Raw genomic sequence first — 15,531 nt, forward strand, 5'->3', positions numbered from 1 at the left:
CTTTGAAGTGGCCATCAATTTATTGAGAAAGGAGTTTTTGGATATTCCTCTCATTATCGATGAAATTTTTAAACAACTGCTGGGTAATACTCCTAAATATGACCCAGAGTTTGCTAACATAAAAAGTTTTTTGTCAGAAATAAAGGCTGACCTAGCTGAACTAAAGACTTCGTATGGTCTGGATTTTTTTGAAGAAAACACTCCTGGCTACGAACTGATTAGCCATGTAATTTTTTCGAAATTACCCCCAACTCTTCAAAAAGAGATAATAAGAAAAGTTGATAGTAACTATCCAAAAATTAATCAGATCTTTGATAGTTATAATGAGGTCATAAAACCTTGATAAAAACCAGTTTTAAAAAAACTCCAAATTCCCACCAAGACAATTTCAAATCTAGGGAAGGAAATTATAATAAAAATAATAATGTAAGGAAGGGTGTCCCAACGTTGGAAAACTTTGCTATAAAATCTAGCAAAGTTACTAAGCATTGCAGATTTTGCAGCGTCAATGGACACACTATGAACCATTGTCCAAAATATTTCTCCCTTGAGTCGAGACGTTCTAGGTGTAGAGAAATGGGCTTATGCCTCCTTTGTACAAGTGCCAATCATAGAACAGAAGACTGCTATGGCAAAGGAAATAAATTACCTCGGAGATGTGCACATTGTAAATCCCGAGGCCACGTTACCCCACTTTGTAATGAAACAGATAAGGGTGGAAACAGTCCAACTGCTTCCACGCACGTGTGTGCTAACACTAGCATGCAGGAACAACCCTACATTTTGCCGATAGTAGCAATTACTGTTTTTAAAGGAAAACGAAAATATAGATTTAACTGCCTCTTTGATACAGGCAGTCAAAGAACCTATTTCTCCAGGAATGTTATTGAAAGATTAGGGTGTTATAAATCTCTCCTCACTCCAGTTGAATACGAGGTAAAAAACCTTTTTAGGGTCGCAAACAAAAAAATTGAACCAACTTGTAGTGGGGATAGAAGTAACTAAGGGTAGTTCCTTGTCTCTACCAGTTCTTATCGATGATGAATTCGATATGAACTTAAGATTTGATAATTTTAAGTCTGTAAAGAAAAATTTAATTAATTTAAATTATACCCTGGCCTTTTTGCACAAAAAAAATGACATTCGTGTACATGGCCTTTTAGGCATTGATGTGATTCAATTCATGAAGAACATCACAATGATAGACTGCATGCAGGGCTCTGCATGGGAGTTTCCTGCAGGCATTTCCCCGTTTGGCAATTGCCAACATTTTTTGTATGATAAACAGTGTAATCCTAAGAAGATTAAGAATAAGGATCTCCACAATTATCATGCCATAGTCTCCAAATACTCTACGTGCTCAGACATTAGGGTAAATTTCGTAATGAACCCGATAAAGAGCTACCCTGATCCCCTTGCTGAAATATTTGATGAGAGTCAAGTAGAAAGAAATTTAGAGAAAATGTTTGATGTAGATTCTCTAGGTATATCATCGGAAGACGAGGCTACTTGTAATTATGACAAGAGTAAAATTATGGAATTTGAAAATTCCATTGAATTTAAAAATAATGCGTATCATGTAAAACTCCCCTGGCATGATGACAAAATCAAGTCTGTACCTTCCAATCACAGAATTGCACTTTCAGTGCTAAACGGAGTAGTTGATGCTGCAAATTCAAAATCTTCTAATGATGTACCAAATACTAATAGCTCATCTGTTCCAATGAAACAACGTCCTAAAAGGACTAAAAATTTAAAAGGTAGTAAAAACTCTCTTACTAACCCCTATATATACTATTAAATTCAGTTTATCTAAAACAATCTTCATATACCTTAGCTTATAGGTACTTATTGTAAAAAAGAAGAAAAAATAATAACTGTTAATGATATCCTACCTTATTATTGAAGGGATGAAATCTCTATAGTCCTATTGGTGCACCAAAATGAGAATTCTTTACATACAAAATAAATCACTACACTCACTTCTTTCAAACCTTTAAGCTCTTTGTGAATACAATCTTCACCTCTTCTATATTCTAGTATGTTTGCCTTAAAAAAAAAATCAATTTTCCTGTGAACCTTATTATTGGCTATGTTTGCCTTTAAAAAAAAAAAAATCAATTTTCCTGTGAACTTTATTATTGGCTATGTTTGCCTTCAAAAAATCAATTTTCCTGTGAACTATGTTTGCCCTCAAAAAAAAAAAATCAATTTTCCTGTGAACTTTATTATTGGCTATGTTTGCCTTCAAAGAAAAAAAAAATCAATTTTCCTGTGAACTTTATTATTGGCTATGTTTGCCTTAAAAAAAAATCTATTTTTCCTGTGGACTTTATTATTGGCTATGTTTGCCTTCAAGAAAAAAAAAATCTATTTTTCCTGTGGACCTTATTATTGGCTATGTTTGCCTTAAAAAAAATCTTTTTCCTGTGAACTTTATTATTGGCTATGTTTGCCTTCCCCAAAAAATCTATTTTTCCTGTGGACTTTATTATTGGCTATGTTTGACTTCAAAACAAAAAAATCAATTTTCCTATGAACTTTTTTATTGGCTATGGTTGCCTTCAAGAAAAAAAAATCAATTTTTCTATGAACTTTATTATTGGCTATGTTTGCCTTAAAAAAAAAAAAAATCAATTTTCCTATGAACTTAACTATGGGCCGTATTTGCCTTCAAAGGGAGGCAAATCCAAGTTTCTGCAACCTTTCATTATGGGATAGTTTGCCTTACAATAAGCCTGCTATGAACCTCCAGCTTAAAAGCATAAGGACCTGTAACTGCAGAGAATTATGTTGCAATGATTTCATATTGCAATTTTGTTTTGGGGGAGAATATTGGAATTATTACGGAGTCACTAGTGTGGTGCCCTGTGATTGGATGAAAAACAACCAATCACGGGCTGCCATTCTAGTTTCCTCCCCGACCCCTATTTGCGCGGCCCCTTCGAACTTTCGGTCTCTTTTGCGGTTGGGACCTGATTGCGAGTACATCCATTTCGCCAGCTCTCCGCCACCAGAAATACGGGACGCACATGGAGTCCAAGCCGTAATAGCAGCACAGACCAACAAGGCCGCACCTTTTCTCTTTCATACCAACTAAGGACACAGGAAAGATTTAATTGATAAACGGACACATCACATCTGTGAGATAAGTTTCCCGCAAACCCAATTGTTTGCAACACCTTTATTTCCCTTTTTGTAAATACAGTTTTTTTATAACATTTAACTCTGTGTTTGTTTTTCCTTTCTTCTTGACGTCGTCACATTACTTTGTTACCTCAAACGTTTGGGAAATCCCAATAAAATATAAATTCCTTCTGCACGCAGTTAGCTAATAAACAATATTTTTCCAAAATAGATTTAACTGTAGCATATCATCAGATTAAGGTACACCCTGAAGATGTGCCTAAGACAGCAGTAGTGACACCTTATGGTTTGTTTGAGTTTAATTACATGCCATTTGGTTTAAAGAATGCTGCGGCTACATTTCAGCGTTTTATGGATAAAATATTTTAAAAATTAAATTGCATAGTTATATATTTAGACGACATACTAGTTTTTAGCGAAACTGAGCAACAGCACAAGGAAGACTTAGATAGAGTATTTAGGATCCTTGGTGATAACAATTTAAAGATTTCCTTAGATAAGTGTGTATTCGGAGTACCAGAGTTAGATTTCTTAGGTTTTCACGTAAGCAAAGAAGGCTTGTTGCCTACTTTAAAGAGAATCAAAGAGTTTGAAAATTTTCCGATACCTAAGATCTCAAAAAGCATATGTAGATTTCTGGGGATGACAGGTTTTTACCGCAAATTAGTCCCTAATTATGCATCCATAATTTTACCACTATCGGAACAGATGAGGTTGGATCCTGAAGCAAAGACCGAGCTTAACGAGGAAGAAACTAACGCCTTCAAAACAATAAGCAAATTATCGGAAATTACGGTGTTAGCTCATCCACAGTCTTCAGCTACAGAATACCACTTAGTTACAGATGCTAGTCAATACGCCGCTGGTGCTGCATTTGTAGGAGACTAGGATATATAAATACCCCAATCCCGTTACAAAAGAATAATGAAAGGAATGGAATTGAAGGAACCAAAGACTCAATTGATGGATAAGATAAACGTCGTTTATTTGCTGTTGAAAGAATGAACGTTTTAGTTATTACATGGGTTCATGTCCGCGCGAGTGTAACCAATGTTCGCTGCGGAGTTGGTGTTGTAGAAGGATAGGAAATGTGTGTTCATCTCAAGTTCGGGTCACTATCATTTGTTCGCGCGTGGGAAGAGAAATGAGTGTTGTAGTGGAAATTGAGAATGATAGTCCAACGTGTAGACAAAGAAGAGGATATGAGAGTTGACATCAATTAATAGTCAGCTACGCGAAGGTGTTCTCAGGGACCAGTAGTAGATAGAGAGAGAAAGAGTGCCCCATACATAGTCGCAGGGGTGTTGACGCGCGCGAGCGTGCGCCTCCCAAAAGGGAGGCGGCTGGTTAGCCCAACCCTCTCTGGCTGAGAGTTGGTCCTAAAAGAGTTAGAAACAGCTTGTCTCTTTGTTTTATACTCGTTTCCGGTGGTCATTTGCGCATGTTTATAATTCTTTAGAAAGCGGAAGTGACGTCGTCCATGTGTGTGTTCGTGTGCGTGTGTGTGAGTACATATGTGTGCGTTAGCGTGTGTGTCTATACACGTGAATGTGAGTGTATGTACGCGAACGTGAATATGTGTACATGTGTGACGTGGGCGCGTATGTTTGTGTGCGCGTATGTATATGACATAGCTTGAAATGTGAATGTGTTTTTTTGTGTGAGACTTGAAAAAGGCTCGTACACATTACACCAGTTAATAGATAAGAAACCAGTACCTATAGGTTTCTTTTCCATAAATTTTCTCAAGCCCAATCCAAGTAGAGAGCTTATTTTTCAGGGATACATTTCCGCCACCTCATAGAAGGTCGTCACGTGACATTATTCACTGATCATAAGCCATTATGCGGACCCTTTTATAGTCAGACACCAGCAAAGTCAGATCGACAACAGCGACACCTATCAGTGCTTGCCGAATATATTGCTGACGTGGAGTACATTAAGGAGCCGAGAATATAGTTGCAGACTGTATGTCCCGGCCTGCATTAGCTGTGCAGATAGATGCATGTGACTTGGCTGAAATAGCCCAGGCACAGAAAGGCGATGACGAAATAAAGTCATACACTAATTTGAAAGAATACTGTGTGTCAAGCGAAGTCGGCTCAGTCCTATGCGATACTTCAACAAAGTACCTCAGACCATTTATCCCAAAAGAGCTTTGTCAAGCTATTTTCAACAGTTTACATAGCTTGGCGCATCCTGGTACGGGAGCATCTATAAAACTGGTCAAGTCCAGATACTTTTGGCCTAGTTTAGATAAAACGATTAAACAATTCTGTGCAGAATGTGTAGTGTGTCAACAATCAAAAGTTCACAGACACAAAAAGTCTGCAGTCCAAGAATTTGAGTTACCATCTGCACGTTTCAAGACGGTACATATCGATATCGTTGGACTCCTGCCCTTAACGCGCAATGAGTCTGACTCTTACCTGAACCCTTACAAATATTTGCTTACCTGCATCGATCGTGCAACTCGCTGGATTGAAGTACAGCCTATGACTGAGATAACTGCACAGTCGGTAGCAGAAGCGTTTATCAATGCATTGATATCTCGATTTGGAGTCCCACTGCATGTTGTAACTGACAGAGGTAGTCAGTTTGAGAGTGAATTGTTCCAGGAATTAGCCAAGGTAGTAGGGTTTTACCGATTGAGGACAACTTTGTATCACCCTCAAAGTAAAGGGATGATCGAAAGAGCACACCGTACCCTTAAAGCAGCAATAATGGCTTGAAAAGAATAATGGATGAAAGCGATACCGGTGATTCTGCCGGGTATACGTAGCACCCTTAATGAATTAGGCTTTTCCCATTTTACGTCTGTAACAAATTTAGGCAATATACATATTTAATAATTCTGTGGAGGGTACTTAACTCCGTTATTTGGAGAGGGACGTGTAGTGAACTACTACTATGATTCTGTTACGGTATGCTTCCCTTATTTCTCTCTTTCTCCCTACTATTCTACTTTTCCCTTCCTTTCTTCTCTCAACGTCACCAGAGGTTTCAGCCAATCGGAATAGAGGACTGTCTTGGAGGGAGATATAAAGAAGAAATCTGTCTCAGACATGCCGAAACGATAGAAGCATCTACATGTGACGGACCAGTTTCTCTGAGTAAAGACTTATCAAAGAAATGTACCATCCTGTTTGTACCCCTATATCTTGGAAATCTTTATAAAACATCATCAATCCTAAAGTCTCGTTGCACTTAATTATAACCGATGTTTTCTTTTCCACAACTGTTCTTTTTCAGCACTCTTGTTCTCTCTCTAATTTCAGAGGTGCCCCAAAAAGGAGACCGACCGAAATGGTGACCCATTTTCAAACGTCGTTAAAATCTATTGTAACTGCCATACCTTCACCTAGAGAGTTCCGCATGCCACAGATGTTGTATACATCAAATAATACGAGCTCTTTCTTGATTGGGATTATTCCCACCATTTCCATTGCCTGCAACCTCCCACCACACAATCACGTGGTATATTGTAGTAGCAAAACCTACTCCTTTTTTTAGTGTTAATAAAGTTTCTGTTACATTCACACGTGTGTCTCTCTTCTCTTAATGGTCTCACTAATTATGTCACATACACTTGTATCAATATAATATAACACGGCGTCATGTAATAGACTCACAAACATCAAATAAATAAATAAATAAATAAAAATAAAATAAAAAAACTATGAAATTACTGCCGCACCCCCAAATAGCTTAATTTTTTTATCCGACAATCTCAGGAAACATGGAAAACTACTTCCAGTTATTTTTACAAGCAACAGAGTCAGATAAAAACAGGAGAAGGTTAACACATCGATACTATTGTGTAGACAATGTATGACGAGCCGGTCGCTGTCGTGTCCAATGCACAAATGACACTGTGGGCGGCATTCTTTCTTTTGTTTGGTGAAAGAGATTTTGTGCTGTTCGTCTCAGTTACGTGAATCGAGGACAGGAAGAAAGGGGTGGCGAGAACTGCAAACAGAACATACCGATTCAAGCTATTTCAGCATTATGACTGAAGGAAGGTTCGACCGAAAATTAGTACCGGAATATGACGGCACAACATCTATTGTAGGCTGGTTAGAGAGAGTGGACCTTATCTCCAAGCTCTCGAGAGTTGACAGAGTCAAACAGGCCATTCTCTTGCGACTAGCTGGAGGAGATTTCGACGTCTACCAACAGCTGTCAGATGCAGAGAATAATGTAACACGGGTGAAAGATGCATTGCGCAGGGCCTTTGCGCTTGACTTATGTGAGGCATACAAGCAGTTTGCAAGATGCATCTTACATTCGGATGAGTCGGTAGATGAGTTCTATGCTGCGTTAACGAAGCTCTTCAGTCTGTTCGGAAGAGTCCCGAGCCAAACGCTGAATTATTCATTCATGGCTGGAGTTGTTAATTGCATCTGCTGACATCAACCAGATCCCAACAGAAAGTATGCTCAGCCGAGCAAGGTCCGTGGTAAATAACGAACGGGTTGCAACTGCTGTCGACAGGTCAGACACAGAAAAAAGTGCCTCTACACAAGCCCTCTGAAAACTCACTGCAGTGTTTCAATTGCTCTGGAGTCAACCATCTTGCTAAGCACTGTCAGCTCAAACGATCGAGGCAGCGCCGTACACCATGCATTCGATGCTACCGATGCCAGAAAGAGGGACACATTGCGTCACAATGTCCGTAAAACGGAAACAGAGGCGAGATGTGAGCGCCACTCTTGCCCCGAGTAGGATGAGAACTATCAGACACCTGAATACACTGTGGGGAAACACATTCGGAAGGACTATGACTGAATTGCAAACTTGGATTTGCAATGGATGGCTGATACCATACCCGGAGAAAGAGCTAGGTCCACTCAAGGGATTAATCTCACTAACGGCAATTGTTCAGTATAACAAGGGGAAAGTGCCGCCTGTTATGGATTACCGCGAGCTAAACGACTATGTGGACGCATACATGGCACGTGCAGATGTTCACAAAAGCTGAGGGACTGGCAGAGGAAGTGTTGGACTTGAGAAAAGCCTACCTCCAGTGTATGTGCACCTTTATGGCCATTTAAAACCGTAGTTGTGAAGGGGGAGAGATACTGCATGACATAACGTTGCCCCATCCATTATGCAGGCAATTGTCGAGGCTATTTTGTCCGAAGATGCAACTGTTCAAGAAGCAACATTGGCATATAAAGATGATTTATACATCAACAGCAGTGTGACGCCTGTGAAACGAGTAAAGCAGCATCTTCTTTGGTTCGGTTTGGAAAGCAAGGAACCAGAGCGGTGCACGAGTACTTGGATTGAAGGTCTGGGGGGAGTATGGCACTCTGCGATGGAAGCGTGGTAGTATGATTCCAGATGTTCCAGAGATTGTAACATGTCAAGCCATTTTTTCCCTGTGCGGGAAACTGACCAAGCATCTGCCAGTGTGTTGGTGGCTACGAGCAGCAACAGGAATCATAAAGCGACTGGCAAACACTGTGACCCAAAGAAGATGTTCCATTTTAACAAATGCTCCAGAAAACAATAGCCAGGGTGAAGCAGAGCGATCCCTCACAGGGTCTGTGGTGTGTAAATGGACAAGACGTCAATGTATGGGTGGACGCAAGTTCCCTGGCGACCCGCATGCTCCTGGAACATGACACTATTGTCTTTGAAGATGCAAGTTGGCTGCGATCCACGAGCGACGTGCAGCATATTAACTTGGCTGAACTTGATGCGGCGTTGAAGAGCTTCAACCTTGCATTACACTGGAAGTGCAAATTTATAGATTTAAAAACGGACTCAGTAAGCGTATATCACTGGTTAATGGACACGCTCACTGGAAAAACTACAGTACGCACAAAGGCTACCAGAGAAATGTTATTGGACACAATAAAATCACTGGTAGAAGAGTACGGACTTTCAATAGACGTTTCTCTGATCGTCGAGTCAGAACTTGGCAGACTCCATGACACGTATTCCATAAAGGTGGCTCGATAGAATGAAATCTGCAACGGAGCCTGTACCTCTGACCGGTGCTGCAAAAAGTAACGCAATGACTAGTAGTCAGATCATGGAAAAGCATCCAGGCATCCGACGTACAGCATATTTCGTTCGGTGGGTTTGAGCAATAATTATCAAAGCTGATATGAGGTCAGCTACCGGAGAATGTGAGGAATGTCGGACGATTGATCCGTCCCCAGTTAATTGAACGCTAGGAAAATTGGCAGTATGTTGTCACAGCAGGACTCCAGACACAACATTCAGCATCTTGAGTTGATATTTTTGGAGCGTGGCCCACCACAGGAAGTGCTTACTGACAGCAACACTGCATTTACCAGTAAGAAATTCAAGGAGTTTTTCGCTGGTTGTGGAGTACGCCTGCAGTTTTGGTGTGCATATTTGCCAGTAGGCAATAGCATTGCAGAACGATGTCAGCTCAGTATTAAGCGGATTGCAGCCAGAATGAGATGCACTGTTCAGGAACAGTGTATTGATGCAATGTCACGCCCAAGGACGATACATCATCATGAGTACATGATGATGTATCGTCCTTGGGCGTGACATTGCATCAATACACCGTTCAATAGGCTGGTAATGTGGGCACTGGGTCAATGTTTTTCATCCTAACTTCATATCTATAGATCCTGTTGGCTGCCAACAGGATCTATAGATATGAAGTTAGGATGAAAAACATTGACCCAGTGCCCACATTACCAGCCTCCACACAAACCCAATACTGTGTGGGTGACCCTGTATGGGTAAAACGGCCAGGTTATCGATGCACATCCAAGTTCAAAGAAGGAACATCAGCCCGCAAGCCATTTGTGTTGATGGTGTTCCATGCCATGTGAAGGATATACGACCCCGGACGTATACCTTCCCCTCTGGTAATGTAGACGATGAGATTTCAGATGACACTGCATGTATTACACTGCCTGATCGACAACAACCCAAAATGAAGAACCCTCTGAAAACCGACCAGATGCCATTCCACCTGGCAGACCAGATGAGACTTTGGATAATATTGAGGGTATGACACTGCCTGGCCCACAGACAACACAGAATGGAGAGACCACCCTTGCGGTGAAGTACACGCTAAAGATTACCAGCGCGACCTTGCACATGCTGTGATCAGGGAGGAGTGTAGACAATGTATGACGAGCCAGTTGCTGTAGTGTCCAATGGACAAATGACATGGCGCCTGCGTGATGGGACGGGAAATCCGGTTGGCACTGATTTGCATGAGTTGGCGCCCCCGCAGTGATAAAAGACGTTGTACTTTTGTGTGTGTGTGTGTGTGTGTGTGTGTGTGTGCGTCATTCTTTCATTTGCTTGGTGAAAGAGATTTTGTGCTGTTCATCTCAGTTACGCGAATCGAGGACAGGAAGAACTGCAAATAAAACATACTGAATCCATATTGACCTGTATAGGAAATGAAGGATCTTCAAGTTTGAGAATGAAGAACAGAAATACAATTAGAAAAAATCGGATAGAAAAATTCGACCTGCACTGCCAACCAAGAAAAAAACCTAACTTTTCTTACATGCAAATTCTTGACTTGCAAACAAGAATAAACTAAGAGATTTGATGAATATGTCACTGAACTGTGGCAAAAAGCAAGCAAATGTGAATTTGGAGAACTTACCGAGAGACTAATAAAAGACATCCTCATCTGTGGCATTAACGACAACATGCTTCGAGAAAGAATGGTGAGAGAATCGTCATTGGATTTAGAAAAAGCAATCCAAGCAAGGCTCAGTGCCTAAGAAACAAAGAGACACTCTAAAATAATGGCCACGTCAGACACAGAAAATATATCGCTAATTCGAGACATGAAGAAAAACAGAATAACAAAAAACAAAATGTCTGCTCATGCAACCTTCTAACAAGAAGACAAAACGCCCACCAAAACACAGTATTTGATTGAAAAATGTACCTATTGCTCCGGCTCGCACCAGAAAAAATCACTGTCCCACATACAACAAAACCTGTACAAACTGTGGAAAAAATGGCATTATGCATGAATGTGTCGAACAAAAAATAAAAAAATATACAATGTCGGACAATCATACAACTCAGACCACAAGGAGTCAGACCAGTTCAACTTGGACGCTATATTGAAAAAAAATAATATACATGTGCTCCAAACTGACAAGTGGAAAATGTAATGAAACATTTTAAAATTGATACAGGAGCTGAAATAAATGTAATACCAGTAAACAATAAAACCTAAACCTAAATTAACGAAAACAATGATAACACTAATTGCCTACAATAGTACAAAAATTCCTATAATATCCAGCTGCATGATACAGCTACAAAACAAAGACATAAAAATAAATACCCAGTTCAGATACTAATGCAAATGCAGTAATTAGTGCAAACACAGCGGAAAATCTGGGATTGATAAAAAGAATATATTCGATAAATAAGATTGATATAGAAGCCCTAATAGGAAGATGTATTGTATTTTGTGTGGATACAAAACTTCCTACGTTCCCTGACGAAGCGCTAGCTCTGTATACTACTCCAGTAGTGTCCGCCATGTTACTTTATAGTGTTGACGTCGTACCCGACGTATCGTTCTTTTGTGCTAATAAAAACCTTATTTAAAAGGTATACAGTATTTGTTTTACTTACAACAATTTTATTAGCACAAAAGGGTAAAAAAAAAAAAGTAAAAGATTTTAAAAATGGATCGTGCCCTGAGGACTTCTTGATTGGACATAAACCCTAATTCATCTAATGCCGAGCAAGGGTTTAAGCACTGGCTTGCTACGTTCAAATATTTTTTAGCGGCACTACCCCAGGAAAATCTCAACAAGTTGTCAGTCCTGATAAATTTTATTTCACCGGATATTTTCATATCTGGTGAAATAAAATTTATCAGGACCGACAACTTGTCAGCGATTGCAGAAATTATGAAGAAGCCTGTCTCAAACTGGAGGAACTCTTTATCAAACCCAAAAACGAGATATAGGCACAGCACCTACTCGCCACGAGGTGTCAGCAACCGGGAGAAAGTCTGGACGAGTATCTTCGGGCATTACGAGTCCTTAGCATGGACTGCAATTTTAGGGATGTCAGCGCAGCGATATACGCTAATGAATCGATTCGGGATGTCTTTATTGCCGGAATTCAGTCCCATACCATTTGCCTGCGTTTGTTGGAAAATAAAAGGTTCGACCTGGACACTATGTTTGAGCAGGCCGAGCGCTGGACAATGCAACGAGGAATATGGAATCGTATTCACCAGCACGATACCGGGAACCAACCGCTGCAACCCTCGGGAAGGAAGAGACATCGGATTTGGATTTTAATCAAATAAACCTAAATGCTGCTAAATCAGAAATTAAATTTTGGAACTGTGGAAATTATAAACACCCAAAATCACGATGTCCAGCAAAATCGGGTGTTTGTCATCGATGTAAACGGATCGGGCATTTTGCAAAATGCTGCAAGTCAAATAATACTACTCAATCAACTTCTGCCTCGGTCCATTATCCAACCTTAGCCTCTATAAGTTCGAGTTTGGCGGTTCCATCACCCCTACAAAGATCCACCATAGAAATCCACATTTTGAGTCGGCTATTAAGAGCGCTAATGGAGAGTATGACCTTCACCTTCACCGAGGTGCACGACTTATATGATCTTCACCGAGGTGCGCGACTTGACACACAAAAAAAAACAGCCTCTTAATCACCTGCTAACGCACGCGTCACTGTAACGTCCAATGACAACAACAACAACAACAACCTTCTCACTCGACCTGCCTTTTATACCACTATCTCAATCCCTTCTCTTGCGCATGCGCCTGTAGATTCCTGACAACCTCGAGACTCATGGGCGTTTGTTTTGTTGGTAAGTACTACACTCCCCCCTGATCTGATGATCACATAAAGTGCACTCCGGGGGTGGCCTCTTAGTTCGTTGGCTTCTGCGAAGGGTGGTATTTACAATCTCGGATTCAGGTTCTGGTTCTGATTCTGGGTGTGGTTCTGGTTCTGGTTCTGATCCTGCCTGATCAGACGAACTACAACTACCACTCTCTTGCTCGGTGACCTCACTCATCAGCAGCTCATCATCTTATGATTCATCGCTCTCTGTAGTTGTACTTCACTAGCTGGGCGAAGATCGCGCACATGGCGTGGGGTTCCATCAACAAGGACCGACTGCTGGCTGACCACTCCAGATATTCGTCCTCGCTTGAACTTGGTGGTGCACCGGTTGCCAGGGGGTCTAACTCAAACTGGATCCCCTAACTTGTATTTGTTATGACTCTCCTCATCGATTGGTTGGACAGTGTCAATACCCTTTATCCTAACACGGTATTTGTGTATGGCATTGGCCGGTGCTGTTGTTAGTGTCTTCCCATCCTTTGTTATACCAATACGTGGCCTCTGTAATGGTGCATTGCTTTCTGGCAGCAATTCTCTTGATGCTGCGATGGCTCCTCTCAGCAATGCCATTCCCTGATCGCACATGAGCACATCGCAGTCGTAGTCGGACACCCCACTCATTCAACAACTGCCGAACTTGGTGGCTACAAAAAACAGCATCGTTGTCCGTCAATATCTCTTCCGGCGCACCTCGCTCAGAAAAGATAGATGACAGTTGGCGGACAACATTCGCTGAGTCCTGCCTGGTCATTTGCCGCCACACCGCAAAATGAGTGGGTCCACAGTCGATAAGGGTAAGAAAGGGCTTACCACTGTAATGGGTAATATCCATCGCTAATCGTTGCCACACATGCTCAACTTCCAATCGCCCCTTCTGCCATTGCTCAGGTGCAGGATCGATAGACTGGCATGCCTCACAGTGCTTGATGATCTGCCTTGTCACTGCCGGGTCCACACGCCTCACAAAATACAAAGTTCTTTTGATACCTGGATGTCCACTTTGCACATGAATTCTTTGTATTTGGCATGAGCTAATCGCGCCAACTGTGCAAGATAAAGCAGCGAACTCCATGCCTGTCTTCACAGCTTCATACCATTTGTGAGGCACACGGGTTAGTTGGTCTGCACGATTACAGTGTGATGCCATGAGCGTTATACTCACTGACAGGTCATACTCTGATACCAGACTCTTCAGGGTGTTTAGCCTCCGCCGGATTAACATCTCACTGGCTGCCTTAATGCGGACTCTCGTTCGTCCCGAAAGAGTGTCGGACACCCAGTGGTTGACGCAGAGAGAATCCGTGTACAAGTGTAACTTCTTTGACTGCCATTGCAGTGCCAGATTTAAACCCTTCATAACAGCTTCCAGTTCCGCCAGGTTGATGTGTTGAGCATCATTCACGGGTCGCAGCCAGCACGCGTCTTCAATTACATTTCCACGTTGCTCCAATAACACTCCCAATGCCAAAGAACTAGCGTCAACCCACACATTCACAGTGTCCCCATCGACACACCATTCTCCACGGGCAAGGTCCTCCTTGTTAACTCTCTCTAGGGTTTCTGTCATCATCAGAGTTAGAAGAGCATCATCAGATACATCATCCCAACCTGTAGTTACTAAACTTGCCCTGCGTTTGATGACGCCCACAGCTGCTCGGAGCCAGCCACACGCTGGTAAGTGACCAATAAGTTTCCCACACAAGGAAAAAATAGTCCGTCGCGTAATAACATCAGGGATGTTTGGAATCTCACTGTCACGCCTCCATCGTAAGGTACCGTCTTTCCCGCAAATGTCCAATCCTAATACCCGTGCTCCATCCCTCAGACGTTCGGGATCCTTGCACTCCAACCCGAATTGAGCTAATTTTTCTCTGACGTACGACGCAGATTGTACATCTTCATTGACGTACACATATGTTGCGTCCTCAGTGGTCTTTTCCTGGGACAACACTGCATTTACGATGGTCTTCATGATTTGCGGTGCCACATTCAGCCCAAAGCCAAGTCGAGTAAGGCAGTATCTCTGACCCCGGAACCACACTGTCTGGAACGGCCACAATGTCTCATCCACTCGCACCTGCAAATAAGCCTTCCGCAAGTCTACTATAGACACATTGGAGCCCTTCTGGCGCCATTCTCTCAGCTTACTGGCGCACACGTCAGCATCGGCAGTGTACATCTCAATGTATCTATTGAGTTCACGATAGTCCAGCACCGGACAAACTTTTGATTTGTTATGCTGGACTACCGCCATTAAGGGAATCAGACCCTTGGGTGGTTCCAGCTTGTTGGGGTAGGAGATCAGCCATCCATCCTGGATCCATGCCTCAAGTTCCTTCTCGTATTCATTACGGGCCTTGTCAGGTATCGAGTACTCTGCAATGCTATTCTTGAGTTCGGTTGGCGCCCTTCCTTCTGTCCACTTCCACGATGCAGTCCATGCTTTTTGGTGAGGGTCGTAGTCCACCTTAAAATCAGGGCGATCAATGTGAACTGCAGCACACACTGGGGT

This window comes from Euprymna scolopes, chromosome 14 (genome assembly GCF_053919585.1).
Source record: "Euprymna scolopes isolate OS-2025 chromosome 14, ASM5391958v1, whole genome shotgun sequence".
NCBI lineage: Eukaryota > Metazoa > Mollusca > Cephalopoda > Sepiida > Sepiolidae > Euprymna > Euprymna scolopes.